This window comes from Pteropus medius, unplaced genomic scaffold (genome assembly GCF_902729225.1).
Source record: "Pteropus medius unplaced genomic scaffold, Ma_sr-lr_union100, whole genome shotgun sequence".
Classification (NCBI taxonomy): domain Eukaryota; kingdom Metazoa; phylum Chordata; class Mammalia; order Chiroptera; family Pteropodidae; genus Pteropus; species Pteropus medius.
Genome location: NW_024344378.1, coordinates 6,563,621 through 6,589,928, shown reverse-complemented (window position 1 = coordinate 6,589,928; position 26,308 = coordinate 6,563,621). Strand labels below are relative to the sequence as shown.

Sequence of the window (26,308 nt, the reverse complement as noted above, 5' to 3'; positions counted from 1 at the left end):
ACAGCATTCCTAGACACGTCGAAGATCCTTCCTCCTCACTTGGAAAGAAATTTGGAAACTTGTTATATATTTGATTTCGCTGGAACTGAGATTAAATATGCAACTGCTTCACCTTTTGGACAAACTAGAGTATGATAGTAGCTTTTTCGCATTCAAAAAACTCCATGCCTCCAAGGACCAGAAACCCTTAAAGTAGATCTTTGGCGTGGGGGAGGCAACTGAAAATTACGAAGTTTCTTTAAAGTATCGCAGATCGACAGACTGACCGTTTTTATGAGAGCTTTTCATTTGAGCTATTTGGATTTCTTTCACCAGAGTTCATTTGGCCATGTGCCTGATGGTCGAATTTTTTACTGAACTGATCAAATCAGCAAGTAGTTTGAGCTTCACTGGCCTAACACAAGCCCAAGAAAAGCTATAGAAATTGCTTCAGGTCAAGGAATAATTTAAAACAGGAAAGCAAAGTCCCAGCTTCCAGTAACCAATTGTCGTCACTCTAGGAAAAAAAAAGAAAAAATAGCAACTATGCTTCCCCAGGCTTGATATAGAAAGAAAAGCAGAAAAAGACACAACCTTTTTGTCTCCTACAAGGTTCTAACAATCAGTCTCTCAGTAAGTTCTCCTTTCCCTCTCCTGGGCTTATGGGGTTAGCGTCCAGATAAAGCAGCAAGGGGGAACCTCTGACCTTCAACCACAATAATCCAAGCCTCAAAAAGAGCCGGAATGTGACACTTTCAAGCAGGTGGATTGTGGGGTGTGAGACTTATGAAAAGAAAATTTAGGGGTAGAGTGAAAGTTCTAACAGTGTGCTTGCCTGGAAAGTAGGCGATTAAGAAAGATGGAAATCAAATGCCAGTCTGGCCACGCTCAGGGCTAAGAATGACGCGTTTAGATTGGCCTAAAAGCACAGTGTGACGACGGGGGGCCTGGAAATGGAGAACTAAACGCGATGATGAGGTCCAAGCAGCAAAGAACAAACGGGATGGAAGTGGAGGAAGGCTGGTATGCTGGGCCCCACCGCAGAGCTCGGAGCTGCATGAGAAGTTCTCAGGAGTGAAGACCCCTGTCTTGCCTTATACGCCGGGACAAAACCCCTACCCGTTCCCACTGCCTGAAACCCACGGGGAAGGCGCAGTTCCGTTCCCATTTCAGCATTAAAGTGGTACCCTCAGGGATGGGAACATCTAATTGTTCCTAGCTATTTACATCCTAGTATAAATCTGGCTGACGTGTTTTCTTCTCCAATAAAGCCCTTAGTGAATAGAAGGTGGGGTGTGTGTGTGTGTTTCCTGAGAAAGGGCTAGTCTGAAGCTGATGCCTAAGCAGTGTATGAGGGGGGTGAAGAGGGGAACGGCATGAAGAAGGGAGTCTCATGCACAGAAGGGAAGATGGGAAGGTACCCCAAATCTCTAACTCTTTCCAATTCCCTCCAGGGTCCACTCTGCCTGTGCAACTGATATGCTGAAATCAGGCATTTCCACTGCTGATTCTCTGCAAACTGTACACAGCTCTTAACTCTTGCTCCACGTCCAATGAAACTAAGGTCTCTTAGGGTAATGCCAAGGTCAGCTCTAGTTCTAGTTGTAATGCACTGGGGACATGCTTCTCTCACAGCGCCCAAGCCAACAGCTCAGCTCCACGAGTGCCGGGGTTGGCGAGCAAACCTGGCACCTTTGAAAAAGGTGTCCCATCTCCAAGTGGGCACGGCCCCTTGCCATGGCCCATGGCTTGGCGAGCAGAGCCCTGGCTGCATTTCTGCCCTACTTGTGTGTGTTGGGCACCCTCGTGCAATGAACAACTTGCAGAAGTGTGGGGGTTCTGGGGGAGGCGAGGCGATTGGGAACGTCGCCCCGAGGCTCTTCCTTGTGGGTGCATACAGGTGGGTCCCGAGTGACTCGGGAAAATAACTTAACTTCCGTCGTACGTCATTTTACTTTCATCACTTCTAAATCACGGAATGAAACCCAAGTCTACCTAAAATTCTCCCCGACACCGTGTGGCTACACAGTCCAGATATTTCACGCCAAACAAATTTTTAAAGCCAAACGTCAAAATTATTCTTTACGTTTTCTTGGGCTAAAAATGTCTTGCCGCTTCATTTAGCATGCAGACCAATTCATTCAATACAGTGTTTGATTAAGTTATCCTAAAATCTGCAGGATAAATACAGAATTACAAATTTAAATAGTCACCTGAGAAGCAGCGATTTGTGTCACCCCGCCCCCACCCCCCACTCCCGTGGGACTTGAGTCCGTACACTTCCGGAATGAGAATGTGTTTGGAAGACTTGCTTCCCTGAGTACTCAGTCTCTCAGAGGACGACCCAGTTTTTCAATCACCTACCACTTGATAGGCTCACTTAAAATCTTAGATTCACTGACCCGCAGAGATTATTTCAACACGCGGAGAAATATCATTATTTGTCCCAATATGGTAATTATCATGGCTCAAGGTCAGGGAGCTCCGATAGGTCCCCAAAGGCTCGTGAAGTTTCAGCAAGAATGGGATGGATTTTCTTTCTTGCCCACCCTAACTGGATGGACAGCTGTTAAGGGAACCACCTGTCTCTTAGATTCCCCCACACCAGCTGTAACTCGGGCCTGAAATCTACTGGATGCATTTTCAGGTCAGCTGCAATGCCAGATGGCCCGGCAGTCTGATTCTGGGGACAGACCCCCCCCCTCCGTTAGCAGGTTGTGTTTCCAGCAGCATCGTCAGGTGGGTGGTTAAACATGTACACTATCCCCAGGTGCTCTTCGAAGGTCAGTGGTCGTAACTTCTCTGGCTTCAGGGATTGGTCCCGGGGTCCGTCTTTCCCTGCTGTCCGTGGAGAGCAGAGGAAGGTGCTGCTCCCTGTCAGACATGGCCAATGACCTGCCAGGGGTCTCAGGGGACCAGCAGAGGTGACTGCAGTTTGATGAGTCGGGCGCTTCGGCAAGCCTCAACCCTCCAGTTTCCGCTTAATGCTGCTCGTTTTTGCTGCTTCACAGGTTTCTGCTTTGCTCTCTGACACCACGAAGCCCTTGCACTTTACAGTTCTTGCCACCTGTATCCACTCATTCAGGAGTTTCTGCCAGTGGCGACAGCCAGCTTAGCGGCCTGTCTTGCCTCAAATGTCTGAGGAAAACACAGGAGTCTGTCCATGTCTTCAAGAGGAACATGACACTCCACGTCCGAGTGACTTTATGGCACCCCAACTTTCAACACGTTCATCGATACAATGAGTTGTATCAGTAAGAGCTTTGGATTTTGAAGCAGGGAAAAAAAAAAAAATCCACCTCTCCTGTGTCTATCAACCTCACCCCATCGCTCCTCGGCAGGGCTTTTCAAAGTCAATGGCAAAACAGGCTGAGTGGTGGTTCTAGACCCAAACACCGCAGTCTCAGGCCGATACAGAGCCTCCATGTCCACTACTGATGACCCCTTTACCGATCGCCAAGAGATACTGATGAGCGTACAGATCTTGCGGGTGACACACTGGAGCGTACTGGCCATTATGACCTCCCTGTGAGCTCATTTGGCTGCCTGACTTTGAACACCGAGCAGAACCGTGAGGAAGGCAGTATAGACGGATCCAGTTTGGTGGGGGAGACGGCCGAGGAGAGAGAGACCCCGGGTGCCGACGGCCGACAGTGCGCAGCCTCAAGTCAGCACCTCTGGTGGTCGGCAAGCAAGTGGACGCTAAGCACCGAGGGCAGAAGACGGGTCCGGGAAAGTCACCCCGTCCCAGTCTCCCCTGTCTGCCACCCCTCCGTCTGTCTCCTCAGAGCCCCACCACGGGACTAGAAGCCCTTCGCCACCTGGGTTCCTAGAAGTTGGCAAGTTTAGCAATCTAGCTGCCTGTGTTCAGCTTGCAAAGCAGTGTGCAATCAGTATTATGATTGTGCGATACGCCTGGGCCACGTCGTATCAGAAGCTGAGGGGGCAATTCCCAGAGAGGCTGCGTGCCGCGTTCTCCAGGTAGGGCAGCCCATCTGTCTCTTCACACTTTCTGGGCTCGCATGAAGGGTTCCCTCAGATATTTTGCCGCCTTCATTGCTGAATAATTTGAGACAGTGTTCTGAGGTTTTGCCCGTTTCCAAAGATAAAGCCCCAAACGAGACAGGCCAATGGCATCTACACACGTGCGTGCGTACACACACACACACACACACACACACACGCAACGGTAGTATATTTAAAAATCATAAAGGAGACACTTAACTTTACTGAAAGGCTTTAATTTTAAATGATCAAGTAGATTTATCCTCAAAGAAACCATCTGGATGATCACAAATCTTTTCAAACCACAGCTGTTTCTCCTGCAAATCTTTGCTTGGAAACTGTCGGTAATAATACTCACAGAATTTAAAAAAAAAAAAAATGCACTGCATATGTTGAGATAACCAGTTTACATCACGGCTTGCCCTGAGTCAAAGAGCAATTTGTCTGCACCGCTGGTGGGGGAGGGCGGTACACACACAGCCCGGAGAATGATGTCAGAGATCAGATTTTACAATGAACCCTGCCCAGAAGAACGCGGACGTCACACTCACTAAAGAGTCTCCCTCCGAAGGTTTCCAAACTGGAGACACCATTTTAAAAGGCATTTTCTTCAAGCCTTTGACTCTACAGACAACAAGGCAGTTTGTGTTACATCTGTGCGTGTGTTTTAAAGAATCCGGGTAGAAAGATGGGAGGTGACGTGTCCAGTTTTCAATTATTGAAGTCGTCACCCGTCAGCTGTGGTGTCGACAGTTCAGATCACGGGCCAGTGATTTACACTCAAGGGCGCAGCCTGTGCGTGGCTGGTCTAGTGACACATTCCCCAGGACCTTCCTGGAGCCACCAGCCTGGGCCGAGCATAAATTCTGTGAAAGGTGCTCTCATAAAGGGGAGAAAGGGCCTTTTTAGAAGGTTCTGGTTCGAACTGCTAATCCTTTTTCTGGCACTGCTCTCCAGTGACATCTTTATATGACAAATCAGGGGACATTTTCGGATATACAAACAAATGTACAACTTGAGAAGATGGAGCAAAGAAGGTGAACACATGATGCCCCACAGCCCTGGGCTAAGCTGGTGAAAGGAAATGCATTTTAGACTTGGAGCTTATATGATGTGTGTGGACACCTGTCTTCCCAGTGAACTCTGTCCCCAGGGTACAGAGAGGGGTCTGTCCATGTCTTCAAGACCATTCAGTGTCTTAAACACAAGAAATCCCTGTAACTTCCTAAATCTAAGCAGATGAACACTTGAAAACAGCCACAGGATGATCATCTGAGGGTTGCATCCTGTACTTATGTCTTTCTTTTAAAAACAAATAGTCCTGGAAAGACAAGTTCAATTCAAGATGTATCTGAATTCGGGATGTCAACAAAGACGTTTGTGGACTGAAAATGGCTTCGACGGCCGCCTCTGACTCCTAAGGGGTCGGCAGATCAAAGGGTGAAGGGCCTGCAAGGCTGAATTCGCGAACGCGCGAAGGTCTCTCTCTTTCCGCCAACGGAGCCCTCTTTCGTGGCCACATGTGCCAGCAAAGCAGGGGGGCTGCGTTACCCAAGTCGCACTGCCATTCGGACCTCGGCTTCCTGTCACGCGGGTAGCACGCAGTCCCCACCCGAGTCCCCCCTGGTCATCTCTCTTCTCCCACGACCCTCGACTCTGATTCTCCGGAAGCTCGTGGACGCTTCCAGAGGTAAAGCGGTCCCCGGAGCCGCACGGCACGGCCCCGCCTCCACCGCGAGTCCCCACACTGAGAGCTGGTGCTGCCGGGTAGAACCATGTCAAGCGAGCTGTCGTCGACTCGCGGCCTCCATGGTCGCAGGTGTTTCTTTTGCTCTGTCTTCAAAACATGGCTTGCCTCGGAGGAGTGCCAACGGGGGGCCCCGCAAGCAACGCTACTGCCTTCACAGCCACATTTAAAATCCGCCCCCCGCGGCCAGACAGTTATGTGCTTACTCTTGCCTCCACTTCCTTATGTGGCCCCCCCAACGTGGATGCTGCACCATGATGGCTGCAGTGACGTAGGACACATGTGGGGGAAAAGAATGAACGAAGTGGCAATCGAAGCAAAAATCAGCTGTGGGAAAACCCTGTAAGTTTTTTTTTTTTTGCTTTAAACTCAAAACCAAGAAAAAGAAAACCAGAGGAAGTTAACGTGGCAGTGCCTTCTCTGGGTTTCTAGGTCCCCTCTGTGAAATCACTGAATTTTACGATTGGCTAACTCTACTAGCCTAACAAGTAGCTAACGGAAAAGGCAAAGCCATCCTAACGATGACTGGCTGACAGCACCCTTCAAGGTCAATGCCTACCACAGGGGGTTAGGTCAGAAGCACCCCCGATAGCTTCAGCCTTGCTGTGAAAGACCTCCGGAAATCCTTCGACCTCCTTTCATGTCACCAAAATGTCTTTTTATAACCCAAACTTCTCTGGTTTTCGACTTCTAACCGTCTCCTAGGATAAACCTCTTTTCTCTATCTCAAAGCGGGTCTTCCAGAGCTGGCGTGACAGCTACCCAAGACAAATGCCACATCCTGTAGAAATCAACTTTCATTGAAACCGTCTCCAGTTAGCTTAGTTTCATAGAGTTCGATATAATTGGCACCCTGATGTAGGAAGTGTCACCATCTGGCCACTACCCAGGAAGCAGAGAAACAACGCTGCCATTCTGCTTTCAGTCCCTGAATTATGTGGCTGTCACCGTTTGGATCACCAAGTGCAAACCCCAGGGAATTCCTCCGGGAGTTTTGCTGACGGAGCTTGAGTTGTGCTTCTTCTCATGCCGGGGACGTGGATCCTCCGTTCCTTCCAGAACCTGACTCGACGTCCCCAGCAGGCTTGCTCCTGCACGGCAAACCCGAGCCAGCCTTTCAACCAGGGAGACAGTACGGACCTCCTCAGTACAGGCTTCCCGCAACCTGGCGCCCTTGCCTCTGACTCCGTGCCTGACACACTGTGACCGCCTCCTGGGCAGTGGCCGCAAGATCTAGGCTGCTGCCTGCCTCCTGCTGCCTGGGGACTCGGAGGGACCGCCTGACGCGCGAAGCGGGCAGGCCCTCTGAACCTCTGGCCTGGAAAACCGAGCCGCTTTTTCGAACTAGATGAAATCTGCTGCACCGTCAAGCCTTTCGGGAAAGCAGGCGGAGGGAAAATGCGCGTAGCTTTCTGTGCGCTGCAACACGCCCTCGCCCATCGTCACGAAAACCCCAACAGGAGTGGGACACGGCCAGGAAAGGCGTGAGGGCCGAGCTGCCGGGACCGGCTTTCCGCTTTCTCTGGGCCTCTGAAACAAGCCAGTTATGTGAAACCGTTTCAGAGGCCCAGCAGCTGTAAAAATATCTGAGCCATTTTAACGTCGCCTTTTCCCCGATAGTCACCGCGTTCAGTGGCTTCTTGCACGCTCCCACTGCGCTGTGAGCACCGGAAGGCGCGCTTACGGGCGATGCGTGTGCTTGCTGAGGGGCCACGGGGACAGGACGAGGGAAGTGAGCAGTCTCCTTTGTAACAGAAAAGGTCACCTGACCTTCGGAATACACGGTAATAAGCAAACTGCGGGGTTATTACATTTTCGTTTTTAACATACTAATTCTGAAGTGCGAAGGGCGGGGTCACACTTTTCCTCCAAAGAAAAAGAACTTTTGGTTGAACTCGACAAGCCAACTACAAGGCTACACTTGGCAGTGTCCCTAAAGCTGGTGTGGCCGGCTGGTCTCCCAGGGGTCTTGGGGGTGAGGCAGAGACAGCGCCAGAGGCGGTGGCAAGCAGCTGCCTCTGCTCCAAGGGCCCGTGGCTGGGCAGGCCTGCAGGCCGTTAACCACACCTGGGCAGGTGGCCCAGGTGAGCTGTGGTGGCGGGTAGTTCTGTCTTGAATCCAATTAAAAAGGATTTAGTTTCTCAAGTACAGAGGGACTTCATTAAAAGGAAGGTCTTGATATAAAGTTATTTCATAGCATAGATTCTCTCGAGGATAAGAGGCATTATAATCAGGGGTTTGGTGGCAACGAGAGGTTAAAACCGTATCTCTTTTCCCATGGTCCTCGGTTCGCACACGGGCTATCAGACGCCCCCCGGCCAGGCCGGTCTGTGGAGTCTCAGCCTCGCCGTCCCGCTCGGGGTGAGACAGCCTGCACTCACCAAGACTAGGAATACAGACCCCTATTGTTGGCCTGTGCAAAACTCAGCGTGGCTCAGGCCTTCAGCCCGTCTCAGTGTGTCACTGGCATTCTACCTCTTTATGGGACTGTTCTACATGGGGCGGGACGTGCAAGAGGCATTTCGATCCAGAGTGGAACCAAGGTTATTTATTTATTTTTTTTGGAATTGGAGGAATCACATCTACTTCCTGCCTCTGTTCTTTACAGCCAAAGTGAGACAGAGAAGCAGATCCCTTGCCTACAGAAACAGCACACTGGTTCCAGTACAGATCTGCACTTATTTTAGGCTGCTTCCTGAGGTGCGTGACTCTAGGGAGTGGCTGGTGTGGCCGCCACAAGTGCCTCAACCCCTACGCACCATAACCCAGTCAGGGAGGGCGAGGTTTTTACAAATCGCCTGGAACGGAGGAACATATGTAAGAAATGCACTTTGCAGCCAAATTTAAGTTGATGTTCCAGGGATAAGAGGCCCCAGAGTCCTCGTGGCAGAGACGATGACACTTTTCAAGGTCATACAGGATACTTCCCTCCTGCTTCATTCATAAAACTTCCAGTGAGTAAAGGAGTCATCTCTCGATTAGCATCTCAGACTGACTGGGTGCCTGACAAATTTCTTATGTTCTTCAAGCCTCGATTTCCTTATTTATAAGATGGGGTTAATAATAGCAGCAGCTAGGTCACAGGAGTATTATATTAAACAAAATCATTTATGAAAAAGCATGACGCAGCTCCCGGCACATCCATCAAAGTGCTTGATGAATATTATAGATTTGCCTCCCCCTTGAATTTACGTTCCTCCTTAAAGCGCCAAGCCAGGCAGACCCCAGGCAGGCTCCCTACGGGGTCAGGTGAGGGGCAGGCAGCATTGCCCCGATGTCGCGATGAGAGAAACCAGGGTCACGAAGGCAGCGTCGACACGCCCGCCCCAGCACAGTGCTGCTCCCCGCCGGCCTCTGGGTAGGAGGGAGACAGGCGAGCCTTTGGTGAACGATGACCGCGCACCCTTTAACAGGGTTTGGAATTGATTTTGTTGTCCTGCTTTCTGAAGTAATTACTCGGAACTAGCCAAGTTCACCCATTTGCATGGCCTTTGAGTACTCTGCACGTCCATTTACACGGCCTCTAAACAGTCAGTCAATTTTAATGGAATCGCTGGGATGACTTTTCCGTTCAGAGCAAATCAAAAATTTCCCCAACTCTACACTCGACGGTCCTCCCCCGAGAGGCAAAAATTCCCTAAAACAGTTTATCTGAAATGAAACCTGTTGCTGTGTAATAAGCGCACTCAGGTTTCACTGCTGTAGGAGGAGCCATGACTTGTCACAGACTTGTCACTTCTCTATTTTGGTGATGAGCGGAGGGGAAAAAGGCAGTGATGTTGGGCTGAGTGTGGAGAGGCGGCACTCTAAATGTCTAGGATCAGGACGGGGAGGAAAATGTCAGGAGGAGAGCTGGGGTACCTGTCCCCGAGGTGTACTCAGGCACCCCTGGAAAGGGGTTCCCAGAAGCTAGCTTTAATTTTGAGAGTTACCATGACACAATAGGACAGGAAGAAATCACCGACTGCCGATGAATTGCTGTCTCTTACTGCAGTTCAGTTATTGCTTTATTATCATGCGACCCAGGACCATCAAAGCTCTTTGAGGGCTGGGGGCTATGGTGAAAGCTTCCTTGGTCCCTTTCCCAAGGCATGGCGTGGTGCCAGGCATGTAGGTGCTTCCTGAACACTTATCGATGGACTGTCGTTAAGGGCATTTTCCCGTCTGCTCGTCCCAGAGCAACCGAGTTTTCTTTTAGACTTCATGTTCCACGGGCCACCGGTGGTAAGGACAGCCTGCGTGACACTCTTAGTCCATGTTCCGACAAACGGCTCTGGTAATAGCTGGCCGATTTTTGGCCTAAGACAGGGTCGGTTTGATGGTTAGGTGAGATAGATTTTGTTTGATCCACTCAGCAGGATAATGTGTATGCAGTGCCAAGTTCAGAATCGGGCACACAGAAAGCACTAATAAAGGCTGGCTTCTTTCCTTCCTTCTACTGCTGATATAATTTTAGGGGTACCATGGAGGCTTCCTCTATATCTAGGGCGATCGAGTAAGTCACCATCCACGTGGGGACATTTTGGAAAGTGGAAGGGAGTAATCTTAACAATTATTTTGGGACAACAGATCCAAATCAGGGCTGTCGCAGGCAAACTTACACGACCCTTCTCTCTCATCGTCCCAATTCTCCCTCTTCTCCTCTGAGCATCATCTTTTTGGCTGGAAGCTCCACTTTATAGTGAAATAAAAATCCTTCCCCCATCCCAGAAAACAAAACAAAACAAAAAACCCACTCTGAACTATTTTTCCAGCGGTTTACACTGTGGAATAAATAAATGTCTGACGACAGGCTTTGGTAAGAGTTTATACAACGAGAATGTGGGTGTGTTGAGCCACGACGTAGTGTCACAAAAAAGGAAAAAAAAGACAAAAAAATGAGGGTGGCTGGGGGGAGGAAACTTCACTCATATAATTCTGACATGGGCTGTTCCTAATTCGTCTGCGCTCAACTTCAATGCTGGACCGAGGAGAGTAAAGGGACCTTAGCGACCATCTAGTTTCAGTCCCCATCTCTTCTTAAAAAAACAGAGGCACCGGGAGGTGGCATCTAGACTGAGAGTCAACTTCCTGACAAAGCCGGGGCCCCAATCCGATTAGGTGGGCTCGCTCTTGCCGAAGACTGCTGTGCTGCTTCGCCATCTAAGTCTCAACCCAGGCACATGCTCAGCGTGGCTTTCTATTTTTCAGGAAATTAAATAAGATTAACTGATTACGGATCAAAAACAAAAAACAAAAAACAAAAAACCGCAACACGCGGTCCTTGCACTTGCACTTGATTGAGATTCAGCTGCAGAGTTATGGGCCCATTCTGCTGCAGACAGAGAGAAGAATGATCCTCTTTGCCACAGACTCTCTCCCTAGAAAACCTCAGCGGGAAAGTGAAATACTTCCTGGATTTCAAGATTATAGAAAACTCTACACGCCACACACTGATTAGAGCCATTTGGTTTCACTCTGGGAGGATGACGCCATCAGCCTTCCCCAGGCTGCACGTGCACCAGAGCAGCATCTGATCTAAAAACTGCCGTTTTTCTCAATCACTGTCGATGCTACTCGTTCTTCCGTTAACCCTTTAGATGAGAGGAGAGAGATCCCGCGGGCTCCTACTCCGTCCTCAGATGTGACCGGGTGAAGGTGGACATCCAAGCCTTTGGCCCTTTTGGATGTCAGAGCCCCGGCTTGTGTGGACGCCACACACGCATAATCCGCAGCATGGGGTGGGAGGGAAGGTGTGTTGTAAAACACTCCGCAGTGAGCTAAAAGGCTCGAGGCAACAAAGATCATTACACGGCAAGGCCTTGGCTGTACTCTCCTGCTTCGTAATTGTGTCGGTAAGGAATGGTACTAATACTCCTCCGTAGTCAAAACAGAGGTCCTCCCTCACCTAAAGGCCTCCTAGTTCTAAACTTTATTCTATCACAAGAAGATCAATAGCTCAGGCACTCCAAACCAGTAGATATTCCAAATATTGTTTCAGTATGTCCTGGAATATTTTTTGAGAGAGGAGTTGCCTTCCTGAATATAATTATCTTAGGCTGATACTACAGTTGGCTTGAATTCTTTCAGCACATTCCAGTTGGTTCGAAGGGCCATGGTCCATGTGACCATTGGGTGGCATGGAGAAAGTAGTCCAGGATTCAGATGTGCTGTGATGAGCTTATGAAACGAATTCCACGCTTCTCGCATCACGCGTCTGGCATGTTCAGAAGCTGGGTGGGGCGGCTTTCCGTCCTTCAGTTTTAGACAGAGGTCACTGATGAATAATTCAACCACAATCCACCCAATACAGCTACGCTGCTTATTTCCATGATGGTAAGCATCTAAAGGATTCAACATTGTGACGGGAGGGGAAAAACACTTCCAAGATTTCATTACTAGTCAATCTTATACACTGACCTACGTGCTGAATAGCTGTCATAAGGGGATGTGCTCCAAGCATCTGACATAAACCATAAAACAACCGTATGTCAGAATGACTGGTAAACTTGGTTAACTGAATGAAGCAATCAGCTAAAACAAACACACACACCACTCAGGTTTGAACAGAGGTATGAGTTACACGGTACAGTCACAACATAATCTCGTCTATACAATGAGGCCTGTAGCAAAATTCTAAGACTAATGATAGCTAAACAAGGTGCCAGGAGTGAGGTGTCACCCATCTAGTCTGTCACCATTCCTTACAACACAGGATTCTCAGCCTAAGACGCCAACAAACGCGCAAAATACGTTTCTACACTCTAATCACATCTTGCACAGTGTTTCTCGCACTTTCCTGACGACAATCGCTTGGGGTGTTCGTAAAAACATAGATTCTTGAAAGCACCACAGACCTACTGGGCCAGGGTTTTCTGGGGGAAAGGCCTGGTGATCCATATGACAGTGTTCCCAGTGATTCTCCGTTAGCAACGTGAGACACCTGTGGCAGAGACTGCCGGCTGTCCACCCCAAGCCCCTCTCTCCATGTGCCCGTGTACGGTCTGAGGGAAGGCCAGTGGAGGTGACGTTTGCTGCTTCAGGGCAGGGCTTTTAACAGAGCAGATAGGACGCCTTCATAGTTTCCTTCCTTCTTGATGGATGGAGATGGCAAAACGAACACACACACACACTATCAGGAGAAGGTAGAGCCACAAGGTGAAGAAAAAGGCTGGATCCCTGTAACATCACGTGGAAGAGAGGTTCCCACCAATCAGGACACCCAGAAAGGATTACTGACATGCGCAAGAAAGAAACTTCTACTGGGTTTTTAGCCTGAATACATTTTTTGGGTCTATTTGTTACAGCAGTTTAGTCTATCCTGATTATTAAAACACCAAGCGGTAAAAAACTTACAAACACATAACTCAAACGTGACAACTCTGAACGTGGCAGATATTATAGTTTAGCATATAGCACGTCTCTCTGCCCTCTACCTTTAGCACATTTTCTGGGTACTTCCCAAAGTGGCTAAGTTAAAAACACACCAGAATGACTGAAATGAGTATGTTTGAGAATTTGGTTTCAGAAAATGAGAAGTTGGTGGATATCTAGAGTGGTATCAGGCAGACAAAGTGGGTGATGCATTTAAACCAGTATTTAACCGTTTCTCGGTGAGAATACCCTCTTTTTGAACAAACTGCTTGGTAAAACTGACTAGACGGAGAGGAAGATGTAATTCTTGACAGACCTAACACTACAATCTGCGTTGATAAATAACCCTTAACTTCATTTGCTTGTCTGGTGAGATTTAGTCCCAAAGTACACACACGCGAGTTATTTTTTGTCTTCTCCTTCAGTCTTTCCTCCCATCTTTTTGCTAGCATTTTTCAAAGTACACAGGTCCAGTAGTTCAGGCTCATCCCTCCCCCCGCTCCTCTCCTGCTTCTCTAGCCAGTTAGCATCCTCGAGTGTGTCGGGGACTAGACAGGGGTTGCTGAGCAGGTGGGCACAGAAATCTGGCCTGGCGAAGTCTCGAGGGGTCTGGGCCACCTTGGCAGAGCAAAGAGGCAGTGTCCTGTTCCATCTTCCTGGGTTGAGTTATGAGCTAGCAACTACTGTCTTCAAGTCCTTTTGGTACCTAAGTAGCTCTGCGCTTGTTTTAACTCCCTTCAGAGAATTCAAGAAACATAAGCACGCACCCAAATGCAGCGGAGTATAAGGGAAGTTGAGATGCATGCTATGGAAACGTGGAAGAGGCATTTAAAAATGTTCATCAATCCACCTCTTTTACCTTCCCTGCCCTTGGGTTGGCATTTCATATAAATGCGAACAAGTGTATAAAATACTAAGTATCTTTGCTCTAAGAATATGCATTGTGATATAGGAAGAAAGAAAAATTAATTTTTGGAATGGAGGTAAGGGTGAGGTTACACATGAGAGAGACCTACATATAACGGTGACCCTTGAAGATTTTATCGGCGGAATAGAAATAGATAGACTAACTGGTATTTGGAAACTGACTGGAAAACTTCTCTAGTGGCTCCAAAGAGTTAATATAGTCCCCCAAGCCCCTCGGCAGCCAGTAAGGTGATATCTGGAACGTCTGGGTGAATCTGAACATCATTCATCCTCTTCGACCACAAGTGGAAATCCAGAAGGCCCGTCAAAATCTGCCCTTGGGAGATCTGCCCTAAAATATATTCTCTGGAGCACACCTCCTGTGGCCCAGTTTTGTGACACCGATCCTGGGGCATCGCTGGGTGCTGGCTGCTCTGGTAAGCTCCCAGGTGAGGAATTCAGGCCATACAATTAGGACACATCTAGGTTATCTGAAGCCTGAAGACTCTGATTGGTTTTATCTCATTACACTTCATCACATCCCTTGTTCTATCTATATTAAGCCTTCTCTCACTACCGCTCTAGAGAAGCAATGAAGAGATTTTAAAGAGAGTTAAAAAAAAAAATTCTAAATTTCCAGCCATCAAGCCTAACTTCTTGCCTGTCAGCAGCTTTTAAAATATTGATGGTTTTCTCCCCTCATAACAGACACGCCGAGTGGAGTCTGGCGGGCCTGCTCTCAACTGGGGCTAGAAATGAACTCCACGTAATTAAATATATTTTTCAAGAGAAGGTACACTCAGAAAGGGGGAGGCATCCATCAATCCCCTTTTCTAGGCCCCATCTATCTAGACAGGGCAGGAATCTATGGACCTGCTGGCAAGCTTGACATCCTCTTCCGACACCTCTAGTTGAGTGGTAACAGCAAGCCAGCCCACGCAGTGACAGAGGCAGAGTGTGGCTGGAGGGATATGAGTGTGTTGGGAAGTCATTTCTTATATATTCAAGAGAGAGAGAAGAAAGATCAAGTGATGATAGGAACGGAATCAGAGAGAGTAAGAAACCACCACAGAAACAAAGAGAAACCATCTCATACTGTTTTCTTAACCAAATGCTTCTCAGTAGTCTCTGATTAACGATGTTGGTGCCAGAGATCATATTCTTGGCTTCTAATAAAACTGTCATTTTTGTCTCTGATAATCTGTCACCGGTAAAAAAAAAATAATAATCATACAACCGTACCTCATACTACTCCCTGCTCTCCAAACCCCTGTCCATAAGGAACCCTTGGTTATGTGACAGGTAAAACTGCCCCTGGACCACAAGATAAGAACAGCCCTGTAATACAACTCACTGTATTTTTTTCTCCTATGCACTGAAAAGCCCAACGTTCTACTTTCAGTTCAAAGGGAGGCTGTGTAATCTAATCGGCAGACCTCCATGTAAAAGATTTTATTCTGAGTCTTGGGTCTTCCTTGAAAGATCAATAAGTCGCCTATGGATTACTGCTAACATGTTTGTAAACAGGAATAATTATCTCTAGAAACGACACACTTCATATATATATATATATATATATGTGTGTGTCTGTGTATATATACATATGTATGTATGTATGTATGTATGTATGTATGTATATATATATATATATATGTATGTATGTATGTATATATAGATAAAAATCTATGTTGCTTTTTCCCTCAGATGAGCTTTGTAGAAAAGGCGAGTCTGGGGCAGACTGCCTCAACAGCTGGCTATGACAGAAGATCGCTCAAAAGTGGGTGCTGGTCTTTTTTTTTTTAATTCACATAATCTTGGATATCTTTTCATTGCTTTTAGAACAAGGGGAAACTCTAAGCACCAGCACCCTTATTTCCAAGGTGCCTACCCATGTCTAGGTGAGTGAAAGTCAAACCAAGTCTATCTAAAAACGGAAGAGCAAAGGTAGAAAAAGACACTGACAGTAGATTGAGGAAGTGTTCTGCTCCCAGACTCTGCCCTAAGCTTTCAGGTTCCCCAGTGGTCAGACCAGTACAACCCACGTTTATCCTCTAAGCAGATAAAATTCTGCAGAACTATCCAATTCGAGAAAGGACTGGCTGAGTGCAGTCTTTATCAGTGGCCGCATTCAGCTTCCATGTTTAAACTATAGCAGGATAATTCTTTTTGAGATTGTACGCTGCCATACGGAATAAGCTGCAATGCTAAGAGCTAACTGACTGATTACACAGCCATCTTCTAAATGTGTCATCAGTCTTAGAACAGCCGATAACACAACTATTTCATGTGTACCAGCAGGTTCCAGATTAACCCTGCAGAGTTAAAAACTGTGAAACCAAATATCAGCTGATTCCAATTTAAAGCAATAAATCACTGGCAAATGTTGACACAGTTATATGGGGTCTGGTTACCAGGTGACAGTTACTGTACATTTTAATCTGACTTGCGTATATATATATATATATATAAAAAAAAGGAATATATTGCAACTGCCTCAAAGCTGCCACAACAATACATTTTTAAAAGAGTAGTAACAGCCAAACATAAAGAAATATCCTTAATAACACTGTCAGCATCAAAAAAGATACGGAAGATTCCTCACGAAGACATGAATTAAAATCAGTCGTAAGTATATACCCATAAACCAAGCAGCACACGGGAACTAGAACAGAGTTTGTGTACAAGAACCTAAAGGTCAGACACCTTTTGGGAAAAAGGTGTAAGTGTTGCTTCCCCGCCCCCAGCCAACGACCATGCACGTCAAACAGACGTGAGTCAGACGTGAGCCGCTACTCGGCGTCTCAGGGCAGGAAAAAGGCCACGCTGTCACTCCCACACTGCTTAGCAGCAAAGGGGCCCAGTGAGAGGCGGTCAGCGAACGCTTCCCGTGGGGGTACGAGGCAATGTGGACACTGAACTGGGTTCCGGAGGGTACAGAAAATGATTGGGGCTGTTTTCCCGGTGACGTTTGATAAGGGTCCCTTGGTGACCCTACTATAGGCTTATTTTATGGGAACTGAAACTTGAGATGAAATTGGATGCTACCAAAGAGCCAAAGCCTTTTTGCACATGTGAACGGAGACGGGAAGAGGTGTCCAGCGTCACAGTGAAGGACCTTAGATTCGACAGTCCACCTGGTGTGACAAAGAGCACTGGCCTGAGTCTGAGAGGGTGGCCTAGTCCCCAGGCTCCTAGCTGGGGCAAGTCACTGACCTTCAACCGCAGACCTCGTTCTGCACAAAAGCAAGATGCCCACCCACCCCGCCTGCTCCCAGGGTCATCACGGGAGACCAATGAGACCGAGGTGCGAAAAAGCTCCATCGACAGCTAGAGTCCATACAGATGTCGACTATCCAAAAGGGTATCAAAACTCTAGTTTATAGACCTGCATCAGCCGCAGAAGCAGCCGAGCGGTTTTTGGTACATTAATCTCCCATTTTTTTTTTTTTTTTCTTCTACAAAGAGGCTAACGATGCTCATGTGTTTCTCAGGGTTACTGTGGGATGATTGGTCTAAATGACTCTAGATTATACGTTCATGATTTATATGATAATACAGCTGCTAACCAATATAAATAGCCCAATTATGGATTCATATGAAGATGTAAAGGACGAAGTCATCTTCCAGGGGCTAATTTTTTCCCACGAGGGGGACTGAGGAGGTTTAAATGAGGACTCTGTTCTGCCATGTTTAAGAAAGAGTGTTGGTATCTTGTGCGACTGCATCTGTGGCTGAAGACATTCGAACAAACCGCTATGTTTTCAACGCAGGTTAATAACAAGGCTGTTCTTCCACCCACTCATTGGCATGACTGTGATGCTCTTGGCCTCAAGTGGGAGACAGTGAGGGACAAGGAGTCAGAAGACAAATGATACGCAGCAGACCAGTGCCAGGTCACGCGACACACGGCCAGGTTGGAAATGGCTGATGGTTGTCATAGCGACGGGGACTTCTTCTGCCCCTTCCTTTCCAGCACCCGTAAAGTTGGCCTAGGCCTGCCAACGGAACACCCAGGTGATGGTGAGTTAATTTTTGTCCTAATCCTACACACGTGCCAGCTATACCTTTACAGAGACTTTATCTCCAGACCGCCCTTCTGTGGTGAGACTGCTTCACGTGCACGTGGCTGCTGGCCTGGATGGGTGTGGCAGGCGTAGAGCCAAGTCTGATGATCAGGGAAGAGTAAGGAATAGTAGTAGTAATAATAATAATAATAATAAAAAAAACATTGCTCAGCATGGCTATCAGAACCCGGTGACATGGCACAGAAAAGACACAGAGGCAGGGGACAGGGCACTTTACTCCCTGCTGCTCGAAACTGCCTACGTGCTGCACCCCAAGTCTAACAGCGGTGTCTGATGCACGTCTGTTTTCTCTGCTGCAGAAGAATGAGCCAAACAGCAGTTAACACTCTCGGAAAGCACTCGGGGGATATTCTAGGGAAAGGACAGTAAAAAGGCCTCGTGCGACATTCCTCTGCTGTAATGGAATGAGAAATATTATCACACCTAGAGGTGTGATAGGCGGCGATTTTAAGTTCCTGGTGGAACGCGGACAGTAAATGCCATAGATTTCTACAGCTTCCAAAAAGGCACTTTCGAAACGCCTTCGGAACTGTGCGAGGGCAGGGCATTACTATTCCCATCGTCCTGACGTGGGACTAGTGCCACAGGACGCGTAAAAGTGGCCTGCGGAAAATGGTAATTTAGAGCAGAAGCCGTCAAAATCAAAGCTCACCTCTATTCTTTCCCCAAATTACGGCCTGTCTAGCGAAGAGCCATTGGTATTTCTGTAACCCCTACGGCGCTGTAAAATACGATGGTTTCTCGTTTTCTGTGAAATAGAGGGCGAATGAAAACTGAGTGGAACTTCTCCACGGAAAGTAGTAACTGTGGGTGTTCCCAGCTGATGTCCTTCTTTCAGATTCAGAAAATGCCATCTGACTCTGCGAGTCACCTCTTCAAATGTAACATTATAGTTCTGGTAAAACAGCATACGACGTTAACATGTCATTGACCTTTGCTAACACCAGCAACGCGGGGCTCAGGAAGGGTTTATTTCAAGGATCCGGGCGGTTTGCTGTACTCTTCTTCCCACCCCTTCGGGATCAATATTTGGCCCTTTCGAGTGCCCCAAAAGGCCTTAACCGCTCTGAAGGGCCAGGTCAACGCAAAGGGGTAGACACACGTCGGTGTTCCTGGCAAAGGCCAATTTTCTCATTTCAAAAATGTCAATCTTCTCATTTCGAAATGAAAACAACATAAAAACTTTTACTTTTTAAAGCTCAAAGTAAAATTAAAAAAAAAACTGAAAAAAAGCACCAAAATGAGAGTCTTAGGATCAGGAGTCCAGTCTCCAAATGGCTAAATTCCTAGCTATGTGACTATTGTTTCAAATGCCAATCTTGGTTTTCCCACCCGCAAACTGAGGATGACTCCTCGGCCTCCCTCCCGGGACTGTCCTGAGGATTAATACTTGATACGTCTGCAAGTGCGAAGCGCCATGTAAACGCGTGTTTTGGCATTTCTTGGAAAAGCTACTCCATTAACCAAGTAATACGGACACACAGAGAATCAAACAGCGTCCTAAATGACCACATTCTTGCTGTTAAACCTGACTCTTTTTTTTTTCTCGCAGCACAAACTGTATCGGACCCTCGGAAGGTGTTCTCATTTCGGCTGAAAATCCACCGTCGGGCAGGTTTGATCCATCCCCCCAGAGCCCAGTCCTCCGTAAAGAAAGGAGAGCTCTGCTGATGGGTGGACCAGCCCAGACAGACCCACGGGGCGTTAGTGGGGACAGAGATCTTCAGGCCGATTCAATTACACCCCACGCAGAAATCCTTCCTTAGTCGGGGCAGTTTGTGGTGAAATGTTCTCCTGTGCTCATTTAAATATAATTGCTGCGCTTGTCTCGTCACTGTGCAACTTCTGACTTTGAGCTGCCCTCTTGGTACTGACATAGCGTGTGATTTCCCGCAGACCCCTAGTTGTACGATCTTGAGATGGAAATGTGCCTTGCCCATCCCTCCCGTTATCTCTGGCACCGTGCCTGAGGGGTTTCTAACCAGAAAGCAATTATTGCCTCTTGAAGTCCAGGGCCTGGGAGGCCAGCCGGGCTTCCACAGTCCCCGGAAAAACCCATGGGACCGGCTGCTACGAAATCCCACGGAAAAGCCAGTGCACGCCCGGGGCGGGGCGGGGGACCAGTGTGGGCTGCTTGTGTTCAGGGAAGTGGACAGCTCTAAGGATGGCCTGGGGTGGGCGGGGGAAGAAGCAACGTTTAAAAACAAAAAACTAAGACATGAAGGATGTGAACGATTACAGTATCTTTACGTTAGCGGGGTTAAAATTCTTACACATCCAAACGAGTGGAAAATACGAAGGCGGTAACGCCAGACTAAATTTATTTGGTGCTTTACATCTGCGGAAGGCATTCTTGCCCCGTCTAGCTGAGACCCCTCTGAACGCCGGCTGCACATCTGAATCCACAAACATTACGTGTTACATTTTCAGATGCTGCCTGGGCCCTTCGGCAGAGGAATTCATTAGACAGATGTCGTATTATAGAACTGTACCAGCGAAACCTGTATAATTCCATTAAGCAACGTCACTGCAATAAATTTAATAAAATTAAAAAAAAAAATTCCTGAGGGCGGAGTCCAAGCACCATTGTTTGTGTTTCGATTTCTCCAGGCGATGCTGACAGGCGGGGCTGCAAATCATTGCATCTCATTCGAATCTCCTTTGGACTTTGTGGAAAGGGCTCAGAGACGGTGGGCAACTTACTCTGGGTCACAAAGGAGATTGAACGCCTTTCCAAAACAGCGTGGCTCACTTGTGAGACTGCTGTAACAGAGTCGGGGGCAGTCGTGAGGGGGGCAGTGGTGTTGAAGAGCCGAGTGGCTGCCTTCCCTGGCACCCCAGCTTGCGAGAGACCTAGTCCGTCAGTATCAGTGGCCGACACAGCTTTCCCTCCAGCGGTTAGTCGCACGGTGGCAGGGCCAGGCAGGAATGTGGAGGCACATTCTGCCTCAAGGTGGCTCAGCATGTAAGAAATGGCTGAAGTTCAAAGCCAGCTGGCGTCCTAGAATGTGACTAGAATGGGGGGAGCAGCGTGCTTGGCACTTCTGGCTAACTGCATCGTTCCCTCACCTGCGCCCTTGCTGGGGACAAAGAGTGTGCCGATTCAGGTGGCAGCGCTTTCTCCGTGCCTGGAGCTGGGCATTCTGGGATTGTGCTGAAAGAGCCCCATCTAATCACGATGAGACTCCAGCACCCTGCTTAGTGTGTGTGACTCTGACAAGATCCCAGCCCGAGGGTCCGCACAGCTGTATATACGTGGGACAGCTGGCTCCTTAACAGTGATGGACGGGCTTACGTGAAGGCACGTGCGGCCAGACACCGGCAGATGACGATCCCTCACAACTAACTGGCTCTTCTGGGCGAATAGCAGTAACCTACAAATGACGCTGACTCCATACCTGCCTGGAAAAGTTCCCTGGGCTGTCAAGTTTTAAGAAGTTGAAGCGACATAGGGACTGCAAATCTACATGTGAAGTCAGGGAGGGGGTGCAACGTAAACCTGAGAAATGGAATAAGCACACAGACACCTTCCTCCCTTTTTATTTGAGATCTACCTCTACATTTAGACTTTGGATAATCGCTTTGCTTAGAAATCTAAGCACTAATGAAGACCCGTTAACTATGTTTCATTTACAAAAGACGTCCGATGATTTGGAAAAGATCTAAGCTTTGAAACTGAGGCTGCTTGGGAGCCCATAATGAAATGAAACTCACAAACAGGCAGAGGGTTACCTAAGCTCATATTTCCTTTACTCAGTGACTTCAGATTTCAAGGCATGTCTCCAATTTTTGCCCCCACTTTTCTGAGACCACCAGGTTGGCAGCTGGTCCCATGGCGAGTCCTAGTCCAGAGGTCACTCTCCCACAGTGACACCAGGAGCTGGTGCACCTTCAGAGTCTCCCTGCCCAGGGACACCTCCTAAAACTAGTCTCGGGTCCTTGTGGTCTCAGCCTCTTAGAAAGGTAAAGCCAGGCTGAGTTAAGTAAACACTGCTCTTTCTCAAGCCACCAGGCTTGTCCTCTTCACTCTCCAAGGCCAAACCTGGGCAGGACTTTCAAAGTATGAAGACGGCCACTATAAAGCTGAAAAGGTCAGCACAAGGTGAGTGTCTGAGTGCCCACTATGTGACAGGCACTGGGCCAGGAACTGTGAAACACATCAGGCCCCATTACAGGTGAGAAAACAGACTCAGAGGGGTAAGCGGTTTACCCAACCTCATGCAGCTAGTACCTGGGAACTGGAACCTAAAACAAGATTTACCTATAACTTTTCCATAAACATGACCAGGATTTCAATGATTTTTTTTTTTTCTCATTGTGGCAAAATATATATAACTTAAACTTTACCGCTGTAACCATCTTTAAGTGTATGGTCCAGTGGCACTAAGTACATTCACCTTGTTGTGCAACTATCACCATTATCCGCCTCCTTGTCCACCTTCCCAGACTGACGCTCTGCACCCAGAAAACAACACCTCCACATTCCATCCTCCCAGTCCTTGGTGCCCACCATTCCACTCTTCGTCCCTCTGAATCTAGCAGCTCCAGCGCCTCACATAGGTGGAATCGTTTCAATGGATTTTTAAAAAGAGATAGAAATCCCAGGGAGTCAGCACAGTTCCGTGCTTTCTCCATCTTTGAATGTGTTTAGTATTTCAGACAGATTTTGGAAGACCTCATCCATGGTCCAGGTACTTTGTGGAATCACTTTTAATTTTAAAGAATAATTCTTCTGAGAGGACCTCCCATTGGGAGTTCCCGCTGTGATTAAAGAGCTATTTCTTAGGTCAGGTACAACACTGGGTTGTAGGAATACCAAGACAGCCATATAAAAACGCTCGCCTTTAGAATCATTCTTTCAAAGGGACAACGTCAATTCTTGTTTGCGAACTGAGACACAGAAAAGAGGAGATATATCAGAAAAGTTAAGAGTAGGAATGAGCATCTTGCAGACAACTAAATCTCTCCAGTAACGTTTAGCCTAAGATAGTCTTTATCATTGGGCTAGCATTTCATCAATACCCATTCAGTACTGATTCCCAAGAGCTGTGTTTTAAGTCGACATGTATGGATTGCTTTAATATGTACCTACTGTATGTTTCTAAGAGCATCTAAGCGAGACCCAAATTTTGTCCTGAAGGGAGTTATAGACAGAGGAGCTAAGACTTACGCATAAATAAGTTAATACATGGTAGAAGGTGATAGGTTGAATTAAAGAGGCACACAGAAGTCTTTACAGGAGTTTAGAGAATGATTTTCAACCTGGAGATGTGATATAACCTTGTAGGAAATGTTAGGTATAAAGAAAGGCAGGCTGTTGCTTAAAGACAGTACAGAGATTCCAGCTTATAAAGGATAGATATGTAGGAATAGAGATTATAAGTGGAATTAGGAGAAACAGAAAGATTTATGAAAAATCCAGAAAATATGGCCACCAAATCTGGGCTTTATTTACTAGGGAATTTGGTACCACGAGACGTTCATTTACCATAATCGGTGTTATTTAGCCTCTGGATAAATAATGAGGCACCGTGAGAAAAGAATCAGGGATAAGAGTATAACCCAGAAAAACAGACCTTTGCTTCTGGTCTAGAGGGATAACCTTCCGGCCTGAAAACAACTTCCTGCTCTTAAGAGTTTCCAGACCACGGCACAGGGCGAGGGGAGCCAGATGGAGCATGGCAGATATCTTGAGTTGAGGATTTGGAGCTGAGAGTCTGGGGAGGTAAGGCAGTCAGAACTGACAAGAAAGACTACTGGAGAGGAGAGAGCTACACAGAGAGAGAACCTTAGAGATCTGCATAGGGTCCCTAAGGAGTACTCAGCAGAGCACTGACTAATCCATGCGCGTAAAGAAACTGCCAAAGCCTGGGGTAGGGGTGGGGGAACCATCCAAAAAGACTGAAGGCTAAGAACAGTGCTGTTCCCACCACCCAGACTGGAAAAACTTATGATCCATGGCACATTGGGTAGAGTACTTCGAAAGCCTTACTTTAGAAGTAGGAAGTAATGTCACAGCCCTGCATAATACATAAAAAAAATGAAATGCAAGAGGATCAAATTGCTTGCAAGTATCTTAACTGCACTGCGGAACAAAGCTCAAAAAATTTTAGAAGAACACAAAAATATCCAGCACCTAACAAGATGAAATTCACAATGTCTGGTATCTTGGTAATCAAAGATTTCTAGCCATGCCAAGAAAACATGGTCTGTAGTGAGAAAAATCAATGAATAAGAACCAGCCCAGAACTGACAAAGATGTCAGAACTAGCAGACATGGATACCGGAATAGTTATTATCCCTGTATTTGGTATGTTACAAAAGGTAGGTAGGGACTTAGAAGATGTAAAAAAGACCCAAAATTGACTTCTAGAAATTAAAAACCTTATAATCAAATTGTTTAAACTTACTGATTAGGAGAAAATCTTATAAGCAGACTGAGAAAAGACAAGACACATATAGAGAAACAAAGATAAGAATGATTTCAAATTTTTTAGCAGGAACAAAAAAAAAAAGTGAGAAGATAGTAAGTAGATCTTGAAAGTAGCGGAAAGAAACAAACTCATAGATACAGAGCATAGGCTGGTGGTTGCCAAAGGCAGGGGATAGGGCGGTGGCAGGTGAAACAGGTGCAGGTGGTCACAGGTACAAACTTTCAGTTAGAAGACAAGTCAGTCCTGTACAACGGGGTGTCTGCAGTTAACAATACTGTTAATGTGTTTGTGAAAGTTGGTAAGAGTAAATTTTTAAAAGTGCTCACGACAACAACAACAATAAAAAACAGTAACTATGTGAGATGATGGATGTTAACTAAACTTACTGTGGCAATCGTTTTGCAATATATACATATATCGAATCATCAAGTACACATAAAATCAATGCAACATGATATGTCAAATCTCAAAAGTACTGAAAAAAATGAAAAATAAATATAAATGAAATATGGAAAGGAAAAAAAAAGCCTGTCAACTTAGAATTCTATACCCAGTGAAAATGTGTTTAAAAAACAGGCAAGACAAATGATTTTAGCCATATAAAAGGTGAAAGAATTCACCAACGGATGATTTATTCTCTAAGCAGTGTTAATGAAAGTCCTTCATCAGAAAATGGTACCAGAAAGAAACTGGCATCTACACAGAGGAATGGAGAGTACCAGAAATACTAACTACATGGGTAAATATGTAAGATATTTTTCTTATTAAATCTCTTTAAAATAAATTTGGCCACCTGAATAAAAGTTATAATTATGTATTGTGGGGTTTACAATATATGGAAAAGTGAAATGTATGATAATAACAGAATGAAGTCTGGCAGGGAAAAAATAGAAGTTCATGACTGTAAAAGTCTCAAACCATATTTGAAGTTGTGCACCATCATTTGGAGGTGAACTGAAATAAGGTAAAGATAAATACTATAAATCCTAAGGCTACTCCTAAGATAACAAAAGAATTTTACAGCTAATTAGCCAATAGAGGAGAGAAAATGGAATAAAAAATAATCTTGATTAAGCAGAAAAAAAGAATAAAGAACATAAGCGAGAAACAAAAAGCAAACAGTGAAACGACAGACCTACACCCAACTTTATCAACAATCACATGAAATGTTCATTATGTAAAAACTTCAATTAAAAGGTGGAACTTCCATAGCAGCATTATTCACGACGGCCAACACACGGAAACAACCACAGGACCCCTCACTAGATGTTTGGAACAAGATGTGGTACATGTATACAATGGAATATTACTCAGCCATAAGAAAAGATGAAATACTGTCATTTGCGACAACATGGGTGGATCTTGAGATTATCTAGCATGCTGAACGAAATAAGTCAGAGAGAAAAAGTTGAGAGCTATATGATTTCACTCATATGTGGGATATAAAACTGAAAGCAAGGAACGAAAGGGGGTCACACATATGGCGACGGAAGACGACAGTTTGGCGGTTACCAAGGGAAGGGAGCCGAGTGGGAAGGCAGATGAGGGTAAAGGGGGTCACACACATGGTGACTTTGGGTGGTGAACACACGATGCAATACACATATGATGTATTAACGAATTGTGCACTTGAAACCTATGTAATTTTAGTAACTAATGTCACCCTAATAAATTTAATAATAAAAGCTAGAACTTGTGACGGTGATTTAAAAAGAAGACCCAACTGTTTGCTGTCTACAAGAAATGCACTTTACATATGAAAATACAGTAGGTTAAAGGCGAAAGAAGGGACAATCTAT

The 26,308-nt window shown here is 46.5% G+C and overlaps 1 protein-coding gene and 1 long non-coding RNA gene across 15 annotated transcripts in view; both read right to left on the bottom strand.

Moving 5' to 3' along the window:
- Positions 1-26,308, bottom strand: part of CELF2 (CUGBP Elav-like family member 2) — a 473,931-nt gene that overhangs the window by 103,036 nt on the left and 344,587 nt on the right. The gene's annotated exons all lie outside the window — the stretch shown is intronic.
- LOC120609026 (uncharacterized) lies at positions 1,852-24,087 on the bottom strand. Its single transcript, XR_005654622.1, has 3 exons — positions 21,575-24,087; positions 14,393-14,397; positions 1,852-1,862 (listed from the first exon to the last, which is right to left on the bottom strand). It is a non-coding gene; the product is annotated as an uncharacterized LOC120609026 (long non-coding RNA).